At 43.9% G+C, this 16,347-nt stretch overlaps 1 protein-coding gene across 3 annotated transcripts in view; it reads left to right on the top strand.

Annotated features, from left to right (window-relative positions):
* The first annotated feature begins 6,247 nt into the window (after positions 1 to 6,247).
* LOC121450603 (phosphatidylinositol 4-kinase beta-like) overlaps positions 6,248 to 16,347 on the top strand; it is a 36,715-nt gene continuing 26,615 nt past the window's right edge. For all 3 annotated transcript variants that reach the window (XM_041655735.1, XM_041655733.1, XM_041655734.1), the window contains exon 1: positions 6,248 to 6,386. The gene's annotated coding sequence lies outside the window, so the exon portion shown is untranslated. The remainder of the gene's footprint in view (positions 6,387 to 16,347) is intronic.

Consider the following 16,347-nt stretch of genomic DNA (forward strand, 5'->3'; position numbering starts at 1 on the left):
GTTTACCACTTACCATGTGTGAGTATGTGTGTGTGTGTGCGGGTGCCTGTGGTTGCAAGAAGAGGGTGTCAGATTCCCTCTGGAGCTGAAGTTACATGTAGTTTTAAGCCACCTGACATCCGAAGTCAGTGCTAAGAACTGAACTCTGGTCCTCCATAAGAACAGCAAGCACTCTCAACCACTGAGCTGTCCCCAGATCCTCACCATATGGTGGTTTTTGTTTTGTTTATATTGTTTTGTGTCTATGGATGTTGTGCCTCTGTAAGTCTGTGCACAGTGTGCATACTGCTGCCTGTAGAGGTCAGAAGGAATCGAATCCCCTGGAACTGGGGTTATGGAAACTTGTGAGCTGCCAATGTTGAGAGCTGAGTTGAGGTTCTTTGAAAGAGTAGCCTGTGCTCTCAAATGCTGGGCCATCTGTCTAGCTCCACCACATGATTCTGAACATTTATTGTCTAGTTTTTGAAATTCTATATTGCAACCCATTAGTGAACTATGAAATCTATTCAGAAGAATGCCAAACATTGCTTCTAAAAGGGAAATAAAATAAGCCCCAAAGTGTGAGAGTGCTGCACACAGATCCTAATTCATGAAACTCTTAGTTCATATTACATATGCTCATTTATTTTTCAGTGATCACAGTATAAAATGCATTGGCGTTTTAAATGAGATTGTTTTTAAATTTGTATGTGTGTTTTGCCTTCATGTACTTATGTGTACCATGTCTGTGCAGGTCCCAGAAGACGGCATCAGATCCTCTGGCGCTAGAATGGTTGTGTGCCACAATGTGGATAATGGGAATTGGACTTGGGGCCTTTCCAAGAGCAATGAGTGCTCTTAGCCACTGAGCCATCTCCCCAGCTCCAGAATCTCCATTTAAAAAGCTAGGTGTGTGGCTCAGTGGTTAAGAGTTCAATTCCCAGCACCCACATGATGACGCACAAGCATCTGTAATGAGATCTGGTGTCCTCTTCTGGTGTGCAGGCAGACATGCAGGCAGAACACTGTGTGCATAATAAATAAATAAATAAATAAATAAATCTTATAAAAAGAAAGGATAAAAATCCAGGTGCAGTGGTGTTGCTTATAACCCAACACTGGGGAGGCGAAGATCAGAGGGTCCCTGAGATCTCTCAAAAAAAAAAAAAAAAGAAAAGAAAACAAAAAAAACAACAAGCCCAAAGTGTATGGCTCCTGAGGGAACGGCACCAGAAGTTCTCCTCTAGCCTCCACAAGCTGTGTGTGTGTGTGTGTGTGTGTGTGTGTGTGTGTGTGTGTGTGCGCGCGTGCGCGCGCGCACCAGCAAATGCCTGCACATACACATAAAAAGAGGTTCATTGGTGAGGAATTTAGAGAATAGTGCAAATATTATACTTCAATGTTGGATACACTTCTCATGGTTTTGCTATTTGAAAATGAGATTTGAATGTAATGTGCTATGCTTTTCATGGTTTTATGACTGACACAGAGACTGATGGGAAGCGAAGAAACCAGCCCGTGATCCATCCCAGCATTCAGGAGGAGGGGGTAGGAGGCCAGGCTAGGTTAGGCAGGGAGATCCTGTTTTGTTGAGACAGGGTCTCTTTATGTAACTCTGCCTATAACTAGAACTCACTATGTAGACCAGGCTAGCTTTGAACTCACAAAGCCTCTGCTGGGAAGTCATCATACCCAATTTAAATCCTGTTTTGTTTGTTTGTTTCCCCAAACAAAACACAATAGGACTAAGGCTTAAAAAATAAAAGAAAAAGGAAATATAGAAAAATTAATTTAGTCAAACCTATGGATTTAAAATATTTTAAATTTATTCCCTTTTGAAAAGTAGATATTCCCAAATAATACATCAGTGAAATAATTCACATTGTCTTACAATTTTACAAATCTTCTTTATGCCCCACTAAATCTCATATCTGCTTCTACATTCAACTTGATGCTGTAGCAACAAATACAACTTTTTCCTATGGATTCTTTTTTTTTAATATTTATTTATTTATTATGATTACAGATGGTTGTGAGCCACCATGTGGTTGCTGGGAATTGAACTCAGGACCTTTGGAAGAGCAGGCAATGCTCTTAACCTCTGAGCCATCTTTCCAGCCCCCTATGGATTCTTAGAATGCAAAGATAAATCCTTCCCTTCCTTTAGGACAGCACTTCTCAGCCTGTGGGTCGTGACCTCTTAGGCAAACTTCTGTCTCCAAAAATAAGTACACTACGATTCATAACAGTAGCAAAATTATAGTAGTGAAGTAGCAACAAAATAACCTGATGGCCGGGGTCACCATCGCATGAGGAGCTGTGTTAAAGGGCGTGGAGGGTCACAGCCATGGGAGCGCAGACCTGACAGGACTAAGACTGTAATCCTAGCTGCTGGGTGGCTGAAATGCAGTTGCAGGTTCAGTGCCTGCCTGGGCAACTTATTGAAAAACTAGCTCAAAAAGGGAGACAGCCCAGTGGCAGAGCACTTGCTTAGCAGGCAAAAGGCTCTAGATTCAATCTCCAGTACCGTATAAATAAATTAAAATGTCAAAATATAGGTAGGAACAAGGTTGGAATGTGTGTAGCAGAGAGTAAACAAAACAAAAACCCCAAACTCTCCACATAAAAGCAGAAAGACAAAGCTATACATGCAAAAGCATTTACACCTCTGAGCCATAGAGCTAAACAGAAAACGTGAAATATACTTTCTACTCATGACTTAATTCTATGTGATTATGTACATTAAGGAATGGCCTTATTTGGCTAAGAATTTACCACTGACTATAGCTATAAAAAGTGCTACCTCTTTTTACATTTGTGTGTGTGTGTGTGTGCGCATACAAACATACACATCTGCTACGGAGTGCATACGGATGTCCGAGAACAGTTTGCAGGAGTTGGTTCTGTCCTTCCACTATATAGGTCGGGGATCACCCTCAGTCATTGTTGGTAGCAAGCCCTTTACCCACTGAGCCATCTCACCAGCTCCAAAAAGTTGCTACCTTTGAAATAAAATCCTCAGTTTGAACAGAGATATTCTATCCCTAAAGTCTTGTTTTTCTGCCAATGGAAAAAAAATCCCAGGAGGTTGAGGAGGGGGCATCAGTATATATGTAGCCTGGGCCGGGCGGTGGTGGTGTACACCTTTAGTTCCAGTACTTGGGAGGCAGAGTCGGTACTCTGTGAGTTCGAGGCCAGCCTGGTCTACGGTGCAAGTTCCAGGACAGCCAGGGCTACATAGAGAAACCCTATCTCAAAGAAACAAAAAAGCAACAAAACTAAAATGTCATAAATAAAACCCATTATTCTGTATACTAAGATGTAACAAATATATTACCAAAAGCAAACACAGCTCACCTATGCAGGGTGGTGCACACCTTTAATGCCAGCATTTGGGAGGCAGATGAAGATCAACTTCTGTGAGCTGAGACTGTCCTGGTCTACATGGTGAGTTCCAGGCCATGTAGTGCTACATAGTGAGACCTATCTTTATTTTTTTTTCTCTTGCCAAAAGTACTAGCTCAGGCCTATAATACTAGCATTTATTTGGAAGGCTGAGTTGGTGCAAGTTTAGAGTCAACCTGGGTTACATAAAGACTAACCTGGGCTATAGTGAGACCCCATTTCAGAAAGTAAGCACAAATGAACACAAGCCCTACTATTAAAAGGGCTTTCAGCCAGGCAGTGATATTGCACACCTTTAATCCCAGCATTCGGGAGGCAGAGGCAGGTGGATGTCTATGAGTTTGTGGCCAGACTGGTCTACAAATCGAGTTCCAGGACAGCTACAGATACACAGAGAAACCCTGTCTTGAAAAACAACAAAAACCAAAAGGGGCTTTCATCCCCATTTTGTATTGTTTGTTTTAATATGTCCGGCCTGTCATGTCTCTTTGTACAATATTTAAAGACTAGTTTTAGCCTGGCCTGATGGCACATCCTTTAATCCAAGCAGGTAGGTGGCCAAAACTGGCAAATCTCTGAGTTTGGGGCCAGCCTGGTCTACATAGTCCCAGGATAGCCAGGGCTATGTCTCCAAAAGCCAAATAAAATAAAGACTAGTTTTGCGGCCCCGTGGAGTCCCAGTCTTTTCATTTATTTATTTATTTTTATTTTCGAGACGGGGTTTCTACATAGCTTTTTGGTTCCTGTCCTGGAACTAGCTCTTGTAGACCAGGCTGGCCTCGAACTCACAGAGATCCGTCTGCCTCTGCCTCCCAAGTGCTGGGATTAAAGGCGTGCGCCACCATTGCCTGGCCTGGAATCCTAGTCTTTAAGGAATGTGTAACAGTTTAAACTCTAGGCCACCACAGGCTCACCAACCTCTTGAGCTGATGATTAGAAGCTCACCGAGCACTGTGGGTCCTAACCCACCACGGTGACAGCTGTAAAGTGTCTCTGGCACCTTGCTGCTCCTTGATTCCCTTCCATTAGCTCCCCCTTTAGCCTCCTTCATCTGTTTGTCCTGTTCTCATGACCTGAAAAAATTCCCATCTCTATTGTTCAGCACATAATTTTTTACGCTCAGAATGTTCTTTCCTTTTTAATCCCACTGGATACTATCTACTATCTCTCCTAAGTTCTGCCATGCCCTATGCGGCCAGGCCTTCGTGCCAGCTTAACAAGGTTCTTCCCTTGGTCTACAGCAAGTAACAACTTCATTTGTTCCACTTTTGTACCTGCTGCAGGTTGAGCAGGCATTTCAAGCTACAGCTCTAATTTTATCTGTATGAATGTTTTGCCTCCATGTATGTATGTATGTATGTATGTATGTATGTATCTGGTGCCCACAGGGATCAGAAGTGGGGTTACAGATGGTTGTGAGCCACCCTGTGGGTGCTGAGAATTGAGCCCGGGTTGGTCCTCTGAAGAGTAACAAGAGGTCTAAACCATGAGCCATCTTTTCAGCCCGTTCAAGCTATAGCTCTTTATCTGCCTCCCAATTAAATACTGAAGCTGGGGCATTCATCACTTGTATTAATGTTCCAGTAACAGTTCTTTCTTCATATTCTCCAATCTCCCAACCTTGGAAAATGTTATTACATCATATATTGTTGTTTCTATATTGTTATAATAATATTGTCATTATTATACAGAAGCTGAAGTTTAGTCTAGAATGGGGACATGTGGATATATTCCTAGCTACTCCACAGGCCAGTGGCTTAAACCAAGGAATAAAATAGCAGCCTGGGAAAAATAGACCGTCTCTAAAATGGGAAAAGGTGTTGGGGGGGGGGCGGTAAAGAAAGAAAAGGGGAAAGGGAAAGAAAAAGAAAACTGAATGATCTCAAATCAGCTAGTAAGTACAATGAAGATGGCATCCAAGATCTAGTTCAACCAGCTTCCAGCAGGATATTAAGATCCCTCCCCTACAAGGGGCCTGAGATACTAAGAAAAGTCCTAGAAAGGCACTGGGCAGTTGTTCGGAGGAAGGGGAGGACTTTCAATAATGTAACCACAAATATCACAAACCCAACACCAGAAGCCTGTCTCCAGGGCCTGCTGGGGGTGACCTCGGGAGCAGAACCTTGGGCCAGAGTAGTGCTGCTAACGGTGAAAGATTGAGGCGGTTGGACTGCGCCATTCCTGAAGCTACAGGGGCATACTCTTGTCATCGTCCTTAAAGATGAGTAGGAAAAGGAAAGTGAGGGTGACTGTCCTCCTCTCTGGTCCCTTCTCTTTCTCATCCAGCATGGGTCCCGCCGGCTGATTTACGAAGGGAATCCTGTAGGATAAGGAGAAGGAGGGAAAAAACCACTGATGGCAATTACAGTAACTCAGTGGCTTATACAAAGGAATTATTTGCATATAATTTGCATGTTGGTGTACTTGTGGAAGTACATAAAACTTCAGTAACAACCCCATCCCGCCGTGAATCCAGCCTTCAGTATTTCCCTCTCGGCTTCCTTAGTAAAGCCTGCCTCTTAGGTCCGCCTTCAAGCACAGGGCCCGCCTTCCAGGGTAAGCTCCTCCCTGCTCCCCCGCCCCTTCCCCAGCTTCCAAATAGCTCTTCCCCGCCCCCTTTTTATTTCTGAACAGGCGTGACTCGGGCAGCTCACCGCTCTCCGATTACTATGGGATCGGTAGTGTCCTGACAGCCCGGGAAGCAGGAAGGCAGATCCCGGGAAGAAGGGCTCTGGCCCAGGAGACTCTGACATCGAAGCCCGCAGAGGAATTGTTATTTCGGGTCCTGCGTGTGAGGTCCGGGCCAACTTGAGGCAGCGTGAAGGCCCCTTCAGGCGGCGCCGCGGGCAGCCCCGTAGCCGGGGCCTGGTGCAGCCGCCGCGGCCGCTGTCAGGGAAGCACGGGCGGCCAATGGAACCCGGGAGCGGCCGCTGCTGCTGAGGCGGCGGTGTCGGCAGTCCGACCCCGACCGCCTGCACCCCCTCCGCGAGGGTCCCCCGGAGGTAAGCGGCTCCTCCCGCATGAGTCGCCTTTGCCGTGTGTGTGTGTGGGGGTCCGTCTGCCACCCTGTCCCGCACTGCCTACCGCGACCGGGTTCGACTACAAAACTGCCTTCCTGGTGGGAGCTGCACCCTGAGGTCCTTCACCCTTTTCCCTCGGGCCCAGGGTCGTTTTCTCTGCTTTCTGATTTCCTCTTCTGTTTAGCCCCTCCCTCTGCCCCGTGGATTCCACCTCCCCCCACACCACACACTTACTATCCCTGTTGCCTCTGTCCCTCTAAGCCGTGAACCTTTTCCACATTAGACCCCTTCTACAATGTCCATCCTTGTTTGCCCTTCCTCGCCGTTTGTGTTTCTGCTCCCTAACCTTTTCCATGGACTCCGCCTTTATCCCTTTTTCTATTTCGCCCAACTCCTCCGTAAGTCTGTGCAACCTCAGCACAGAGTTCCCATTTCCCTCAGCTAAAGATCGTATCCCTCTCTTCGGCTCTGATTCCATTACCTCACCTAACCCACTCCTCCAGCTCCTGGCTTCCAAGAATTGCCTATTTCCTTCTTAAAGGATCTCAGACCGTTGTTATCATGCGCAAGATCCCATCTACTTTGACCTTAGTGCTTAACCCTTGTCTGGGGTGCCTGACGATACCTGGACTGTCCCCGAAAGAAAGGTCTGCTCTGAACACCTCTTCGGATTAGTGATTTCCAACTTTTCACACACACATACACACGGCCCCCGTTTCCAGGATTTTGCCGATCTTTGTCTCCCTCGGTTGTCTTCCCTGTGGTAACTTTAAGTGTTCTCTGTCACACTTTATCTCCCACACATCACTATTTCAGATCTGTTAAACCTTGAACAAAGAAGAAAATGTGTTGGGAGGAGGGGAGCCTCGGCTGTCTCTGGCTTTTCTGGACAGATGTGTGTTTCTGAAGGATGGAGCAACCTTTAAAGAAGTCCTGGTCCATCACATTACATTTCGTTGACTGTTCGGAGGCAACCACTAGGAGGGATGAGCAGGCCTGCGTGGAAACTGAATGCGGTCGTGAGAAAATTGTGCTTCAGGTTATTTGGGACTTCATTACATCACAGGATAGGGCCTCCTACTCCCGGCCAGACGGAAGCACGGTGGAATAATGTTGGCTAGTTTCACAAGCGCTTGGGCCTAAGGGGTGAAGTTGTATGACGGGGAAAAGGCACATGAGATGATGTGAAGAGCTGGTATATTCAGAATCAGGACCCTCGGTTCAGCGTGCAACTTCCTCCCCTGAACCTAAGAATGCTCTTGTGAGAAAAATCGCTCATTCTGTAAGCAGTGTTGCAGTAATAAGCTAGTAGCAGGATGTCTGCTGGGGGAAGAATTATACTTTTTTAATTTATAAAACACTGCAGGTTCTCAGGCAAAAGGAATTTACTGTTAGTGATTTTATCATCTTGGGAATTTCCCTCTATCTTGATATTTTGATTTCTCTGGTTTCTAACCGTGAGCATAAAGTCAGTTTGACACAGAGACTCCTGGCCTGCCTTCCACCACCTGATCCGTAATTCCAGATTCTATGGTCAGAAAGTGTGTTTCTGGAAGAGCTCTTGGGGAAGCGGGGGCATGCTGGACTCAGCAGCTAACTAGATGCTGCTTTGTCTTCCACACTTCTCTCGGCCTGAGACAGTGAGGAAGGCGCACAAGTGGCGTTAGTTACACAAGTGGGGCGGTAGTGGTGAACGTCTTTAATCCCAGCACTGGGGAGGCAGAATTTGGATCTCTGAGTTCAAGGTCAGCCTGGTCTACAAATGCATAGAGTTCTAGGACAGCCAGAACTGTTACACAGAGAAGCCCTGTCTCAAATTGTCCCTCCACCACCAAAAAAAAGAAAGAAAGAAAATAGTTATACCAATTTGGCCCACTTCTTACTTCGAAGTTACTCAGAGTACAATCTAGTAATCCGTTTATGAGAGACCTTCCCTCCTTAGATGCTCCCTTAACCAAAAATGATACCCTTAGTTGTCCTTGCTTCTCATATGGGGCCACACTGCGTACGAACGCCTGCTGAACACTAAGATAGCAAACTGAGATGCTTGGTGTGGGGAAGAGGTTTGGGAGGATCCCTTCAGTAATCAGCGTGGGACAAAGAGAGCCTAGTCTAAGCATAGCTAGACTTGAGCAAGGAAGACTAGTTTAGAGAAAGGGGAGCAGTACAGGTTGCTGTCTTTGCCATCTGCTGGTCTTGTCAGGCTCCTGCAAGCAGGCTTGGGCTGTCTGGCTGGAACCAGCTTATACCTGCTACATGGCCTTGCACAGAGTTCTCAGCTTGATCAATATTGACCTAAGTACTGTGAGACCACTGCCCTTCCCCCAAGGCTGTAGCTGAGAATGCCCTCTTCCCTGATGCCACCATCCTTTGAGACCTTGGGCAAGCCCACTTGGTTCCTGGTGGAGCTTGAGCTTGCTAGACTGCTCAGTCCAGAGTCTCTACAGGGAAAATGTAGAAATCATTCTTCCTTTACCATTAAGGTCAAAGGGGAAAGATGAGTTGAGTTCTTAAAGATTTATAATAGACCTTAAAACATGAAAAGGAACTTCTTTTTTAAGGAAAAATTTTATGTGTATGGATGTGTTGCCTGCCTGTATGTCCATGGGTCACAGATGTGCCTATGCCTGCAAAGACCAGAAGAGGATGTTTGTTCCCTTGGAAGTGGGGTTAAAGATGTTTGTGAGCCACCAGGTGGGTGCTGGGAATTGAACCCAGGTCCTGTGGAAAAGCAGGTAGTGCTCATGACTGCTGAGCCCTCTCTCCAGCCCCAGCAAGGAACTTAAACAGCCAAACAAGCAGTCTAGGATGGTAGAGAGTCTCTTATGAAGAGCTTATTTTTAAAAATTGTTGTTAAAATACATGTACTTGAAATTGAAATGAATGAGTGTGTGTGCCCTGCATTGCTGAAGCATGCGTGGGCAGCCCGTATATGGCGGTTCTGTTGAACTTGTCCATATTGGGTTTCATGGTCTGAGTTGATGAGGGCAGCAGACCAGGTCTCTTCCTCAAGAGGGCACCAGATCTCATTACAGATGGTTGTGAGCCACCATGTGGTTGCTGGGAACTCAGGACCTTTGGAAGAGCAGGCAATGCTCTTAACACTGAGCCATCTCTCCAGACTTTGGTAATATTCAATAGTATTGTAGGAATTCATGATCAAAACTAACAGCCCCTTTCCCTTCATCTGTACTTATACTCCCTCAAATCAGAGCTAGCCTCTTTAATTATCTCAGTATAAAGTTCTATCCAAAGCTTAGTATCGTAGCTTCTCTTAAATGCTTGTTTCTTGACCCTTTGTTGCAAAAGAGGGTTTGCGTATAGAGGATTCATACTTGTTTAGGTAATTATGACATTATTCTTGTTTCTATCTGAGCCTTTCTTTTCCATTAACGTGGATTGGGTTTGCTGGGGATTGAAAGTCAGAGCCTTGCTCATGTTAGATAAATCCTCCACCACTGCACTGGACGCTTGGTGCACAACACCCTTGACCTCCTTTTCCATAAACTTCAGCTGCACCTCATACTGTGAGATGCTGGCTCCTTTATCTTTGTTTCCACTTCTTGTGACTCATCTCACAGGATCCTTTAAAGAAAGGAAAGTGACCTGGCCTGCCTGCTTGGAAGAGCCCTAGGTCAGATGATTCCTAAGACATCAATCTGTGTGCCAGGCGTGGTGGCACACACCTTTAATCCCAGCACTTGGGAGGCAGAGGCAGGTGGATCTCTGTGACTAGCCTGGTCTACAAGAGCAAGTTCCAGGACAGCCAAAGCTGTTACACAGGGAAGAAACACTGTCTCAAACAAAACAAAATAAAACAATTCGTTCTGTGAAAATAAAGGAGCATGTTAAAGCATCAGGATTGGTGTGAAACAGTTCATATTTACCACGCATGGTAAAAGATTTGGAGAAGTAATAATGGTGATTGGGTAATGGCATTGATTTGGGACGCTACTGTCTTTCCTGAAAGTCCAGTCCAGTCTAGTAAGTCTTTTCATGAAGGCTGTTTTCATAAAATTCTGTGCAGGTAACTTTGCTTGCACAGAATTTTTGAGGTGCCCAGTTGAAGAGAGCCTGGTTAAAGAGATAGCATTCCCTCCAGAGTTCTCTGTAGCCATAACTGCTTAGGCCCACGAACACATGTGGCCGCCTTCTCTGCTCTGCAGAAACTGCTCTGTACTACCATAACCTGGATCACCCCTGATTCACAGACTTTCTTTGCTATATTAGGTGTTTTTCTCATTGCTACCACAAAACACCAGACAAGAGCAACTTAAAGAGAGTGTTTCAGCTTACAGTCCATTGCAGTGGGCGGAACGTGATGTCAGGAGTGAGGCAGCTGGTTACTTTGCTTCTGCAGTAAGGACTGAGAGAGCCATGAATGGTCATACCTTACTGTCTCCTTTTGATTCAGTCTGGGCCCCCGCCCCATGGATTGGAGCCTCCAGTATTTTGGGTTTTCTTACCTCAGTTAACCTAGTCTAGACAATCCCTCACAGACATACATACAGAGGTTTGTTTCCATGGTGACTCTAAATTCTATAAAGTTGATTTAAGATCATGCCTGCCTTGCCTGGTTTCATGGAGCACAATTATCAACACTTTAAGTTCTGATCTTTTCCCAGCTCCTTTCCTGGTAGTCAAGCTGCCAGGCTCAAACAAGGAGGCCTCTTCTTTTTCCCTCCAGTCTGTCTTAAGGAGAGTTTAGACTCCCAGTGTGGTGTTGATCCTCAGCTGTGTGGACGCCACGGTTTGTAGGAGGAAGAGTGACAAATGCAAGGCTTGTTCCCTCCTATTCTAGTCACTGCATTTTAATCCTTTTATTCTCTTTAGAATAGTTTGTGCTTCCAAGGGTTATTTCTCATCGCATTTAAAGATGAAGAAATTACTGAAGACCATATTTGAATTAGATTTTGAAGAATTCCTTATTTCTGTTATTCGTGTATATGTGTGTCTGCCCATATATGTTAATTAGTGTCTGCATGCATACATGTGGAGGGCAGAACCCAACTCCAGGTTGTTCATCAGATGCTGACTGTCAACTTTTTCTAAAAGACAGGAGTTCCTTAGCTTGCCGCTGGCTAAGTACAATAGACTGGTAAGTCCTACAGATCTGCTTGTCTCTGTTTCCCCAGCACCAGCGATCGCAGTGTATGCTGCCATGCTAGGCTTTTTTGACATGGGTTCTGAAGATTAAACTCAGGTCCTTGTGCTTGCATAGCAAGCATTTTCCTATCTTAATAATCTTTTCAGTCCCTGTTTCTATTATCCTAATTGCCAATGTGATCTAACCGTATTCTCTCCCATAATCCTTCTCTCTGACTTGTGGTCCCTGAGTCCCCAAGAGCCTAGTGGTATGCTTGTATAGCCAGTTAGAGATGCTTATATAAAAGAGAAGTTGGGCTTATGTGCCCTACTCTTTTGGTTTGGTTTGGTTTTGGGTTTTTTGTTGTTGTTGTTTTTTTATATGTTTTGATTTTAGTTTTAGTTTTGTTTTGACAGTAGTCTCTTGTAACCCATGCTAGGCTCTACTCACTAAGTAGCTGAAGATGACCTTGAACTCTTGATCCTCTTGCCTCTACTATTCAAATGCTAAGATTACAGGCATTTACTACCATGCCCTGCTTTTTAAAAAAAATTATGTATCTCATGTATGTGTGTGCATGCGTGTGCACACACAGGTTCACAGATGCCACACCATGCTTGTGAAGGTGAGAAGAAACCTTTCATGATTTGATTGTTTCCTTCTGCCTTGGGCCCAAGAGATGGAAGCTGGGCCACCAAGCTTGCATTACAAGTGCTTGCATTACTCAGCCTATGTCACCTGCCCTGTGCCCGGCTTTTCTGCACCTGTTGATATCATCCGGTTCTTGGGCAGGTTGGGAAGTCTGTTCACTGTGGATCCTGGGCTGAACCCTGGGAGATAGTCTTCTTTTGCCTACAGGATAAAAGGATAATGGTATCTTTCCCTGCCTTCCTGGTGCCAGTAATAAGCAAAATTCTAATTAATTGGGACAGGAAAATTAATTTCATATGAAGTTTAAGACACTCTTGTGTGTGAGGATGACTGAACTTCATTTCCCTTGGAAGTTTGGGGGTGGTTGTTTTTGTTTGTTGTTTTTGTTTTGTGTTACTTTGTTTTTTGAGACAGGATTTCTCTGTGTAACAGCTCTGACTGTCCTGAAACTTGCTTTGTAGACCAGGCTGGCCTTGAACTCACAGATCTGCCTACCTCTGGAGTGCTGAGATTAAGGGTGTGAGCCACCATAGCCTGGTGGTTGCTTTTGTTTTTATGGTGCTGGGGATCAAACACAGGGCTTTGTACATGTTAGGCAAGCACTCTGCTTCTAAATTTTACTCCCAATACCCCTTTAAAATGTTTTGCTATGTTTTTAGATTATCCCATGTAATCTGGGCCTTGAACTTGCTTGCTGTATAAGTGAGGATGACTTTGTGTTCTTGATCATCCTGCTTCTGACTCTCAGGAATTACAGTTCTGCACCCCATGCCAGATCCCCTTTAAGGTTTTGAGAAACAGACTTTTAGGAGCTTTGTGATTTAGAAGTCTCTGGAATAGAAAAGGATGAGCCAAGGATACAGATACTGCAATAGAGTTAGTTGAACAGGGCTGATCAAGGTAGAAGACCTAGAAGGTGAAGGTCCCAATCATGAGAGTGTCCTACAAAGGTGTGGCAGGGAGTGATGCAAACTGCCTTATTATTCCTGTGCAACCCACAGTTGGCTTAGAGGCAGATCCACATAGGCAGCCGTGCTGGTTCTACTGCTCAGAGGCACTGCCTAACTCTGCTTCATACCAAGTCCAGACTTCATCAGGAAGTACAGTAATACTTTTTTAAATTGATTTTTATTGAGCTCTACATTTTTCTCTGCTCCCCTCCCCGCCTCTCCCCTCCCCATCAACCCACTCCCAAGGTCCCCATGCTCCCAATTTACTCAGATCTTGTTTTTTTCTACTTCCCATGTAGATTAGATCCATGTATGTCTCTTAGAGTAGTCATTGTTGTCTAGGTTCTCTGGGATTGTGATTTGTGGGCTGGTTTTCTTTGCTTTATGTTTGAAAACGACTTATGAGTGAGTACATGTGGTAATTGTCTTTCTTTGCCTGGGTTACCTCACTCAAAACGATGTTTTCTAACTCTATCCATTTGCCTGTAAATTTCAAGATATTGTTATTTTTTTTCTGCTGTGTAGTACTCCATTGTGTAAATGTACCACATTTTTCTTATCCATTCTTCAGTCGAAGGATATTTAGGTTGTTTCTAGGTTCTGGCTATGACAAACAATGCTGCTGTGAACATAGTTGAGCACATGGCCTTGTGGCACAATTGAGCATCCTTTGGATATATACCCAAAAGTGGTATTGCTGGGTCTTGAGGAAGGTTGTTTCTGAATTTTCTGAGAAATCGCCACACTGACATCCAAAGGGGTTGTACCAGCTTGCACTCCCACCAGCAATGCAGAAGTGTCGTTGTCCCCCTCCCCACATCCTCTCGGCATAACTTGTCATCAGTGTTTTTGATCTTGGCCATTCTTACGGGGTAAGATGGAATCTCAGAGTTGTTTTGATTTGCATTTCTCTGATGACTAAGACTTAAGTGTCTTTCAGCCATTTTAGATTCCTCTGTTGAGAGTTCTCTGTTTAGGTCTGTACTCCATTTTTTATTAGATTATTTGTTCTTTTGATTACCAATTTCTTGAGTTCTTTGTATATTTTGGAGATCAGACCTCTGTCTGATGAGGGGTTGGTGAAGATCTTTTCCCATTCTATGTAGGCTGGCGTTTTGTTTGACCATGTCCTTTGCTTTACAGAAGTTTCTCAGTTTCAGGAGGTCCCATTTATTAATTATTTCTCTCAGTGTCTGTGCTGCTGGGGTTATATTTAGGAAGTGGTCTCCTGTATCAATGAGTTCAAGTGTATTTCCCACTTTCTCTTCTATAAGGTTCAGTGTGGCTGGCTTTATGTTGAGGTCTTTGATCCATTTGGACTTGAGTTTTGTGCATGGTGATAGATATGGGTCTATTTTCATTCTTCTGCATGTTGATATCTAGTTATGCCAGCATCATTTGTTAAATATGCTTTCTTTTTTCCATTTTATATTTTTTGCTTCTTTGCCAAAAATCGGGTGTGTTGATTAATACCGGCATCTTCGATTCAGTTCCATTGGTTCTCCTGTTTGTTTTTATGCCAATACCAGGCTGTTTTCACTACTGAAGCTCTGTAGTAGAGTTTGAAGTCAGGGATTGTGATGCCTCCAGAAGTTCTTTTATTGCCCAGGATTGTTTTGGCTATCCTGGGTTTTTTGCTTTTCCATATGAAGTTGAGTACCATTCTTTCGAGGTCTGTGAAGAATTTTTCTGGGATTTTGATGGGCATTGCATTGAATCTGTAGATTGCTTTTGGTAAGATTGCCATTTTTACTATGTTAATTCTACCTACCCAAGAGCATGGGCGATCTTTCCACTTTCTGGTGTCTTCAATTTTTTTCCTCAAAGATTTAAAGTTCTTGTCATACAAATCTTTCTCTTGTTTGGTTAGAGTTACTCTAAGATATTTTATGCTATTTGTCGTTATTGTGAAGGGTGATTTTTCTCTGATTTCTTTCTCAGCCTATTTATCATCTGTGTACAGGAGGGCTACTGATTTTTTTTTTTTGAGCTAATCTTGTATCCTGCTACATTACATAAAGTGTTTATGAGTTGTAGAAGTTCTTTGGTAGAACTTTTGGGGTCACTTATGTAAACTATCATATCAGCAGCAAATAGTGAGAGTTTGACTTCTTATTTTCCTATTTGTATCCCCTTGATCTCCCTTTGGTGTCTTATTTCTCTAGCTAGGACCTCAAGAACTGTATTGAATAGATAAGGAGAGAGTAGACAACCTTGTCTTGTTCCTGATTTCAGTGGGATCACTATGAGTTTCTCTCCATTTAGTTTGATACTGGCTATCGGCTTGCTGTATATTGCCTTTATTATGTTTAGGTATGTTCCTTGACAGGGATACTTTTCTTGCTTGACAGAGTTGGAAGAAAGATGAACTAAAGTATGCCTTTTTGTTGGTATCTGAGAGTTGAAGAGTTTCTCATCAGTCTTCAGTCTTTCTTTTTTTTTAAAAAAAAGATTTATTTATTTATGTATTTATGTATACAACATTCTGCCTGCATGTATGCCCACACGCCAAAAGAGGGCGCCAGATTTCATTACAGATGGTTGTGAGCCACCATGTGGTTGCTGGGAATTGAACTCAGAACCTCTGGAAGAGCAGCCAGTGCTCTTAACCACTGAGCCATCTCTCCAGCACCCCCAACAGTCTTTCTGGAAAGCTTTGGTACTAACTGCTGGGAGGCAGAGAACTGTACTGTGTGATATTGGGCAAATGAAAGTAACCTTGCCACTTAACACTTGAGAGGTAAAAGAAGCATCAATGGAAGGAAGGTGTTAGAAAGTAGGGCTTCTGCAGCTGGAGATGAGCTTAGTTGGTAGAGTGCATGCCTAACATGTATGAAGCCTGGGTTCAATCAAGCCAGGCATAGTAGTCCATGTCTCTAACGCTAGCACCTGGGAAATGAAGGCAAAAATATCAGAAGTTTAAGATCATCCTTAGCTATATAGTGAGTTCAAGGCCAGCCTGAAATTCATGAGACTCCTGTCTGGGGAAAAAATAAATAAAAGTTCTTCAGAGTGACCAGAAAACCATACACTGAGCATCTCTTTTCTATTCATCCAAGGTGTCAGTACCCCAGCCTCATTAGAAAAAAGAATAATGTTCTAAACACAAGAAATTATTTTATTTTTTGTTTTTTGTTTTGTTTTGTTTTGTTTGTTTGTTTTTTTTTTGTTTTTTGTTTTTTTTTGTTTTTTTTTTGTTTTTTTTTGGAGACAGGGTTTCTCTGTGTAGCCCTGCTATTTGGAACTCCCTCTGTAG

This window comes from Microtus oregoni, unplaced genomic scaffold (genome assembly GCF_018167655.1).
Source record: "Microtus oregoni isolate MIOR12 unplaced genomic scaffold, Mior012 000007F_ref0000211, whole genome shotgun sequence".
NCBI lineage: Eukaryota > Metazoa > Chordata > Mammalia > Rodentia > Cricetidae > Microtus > Microtus oregoni.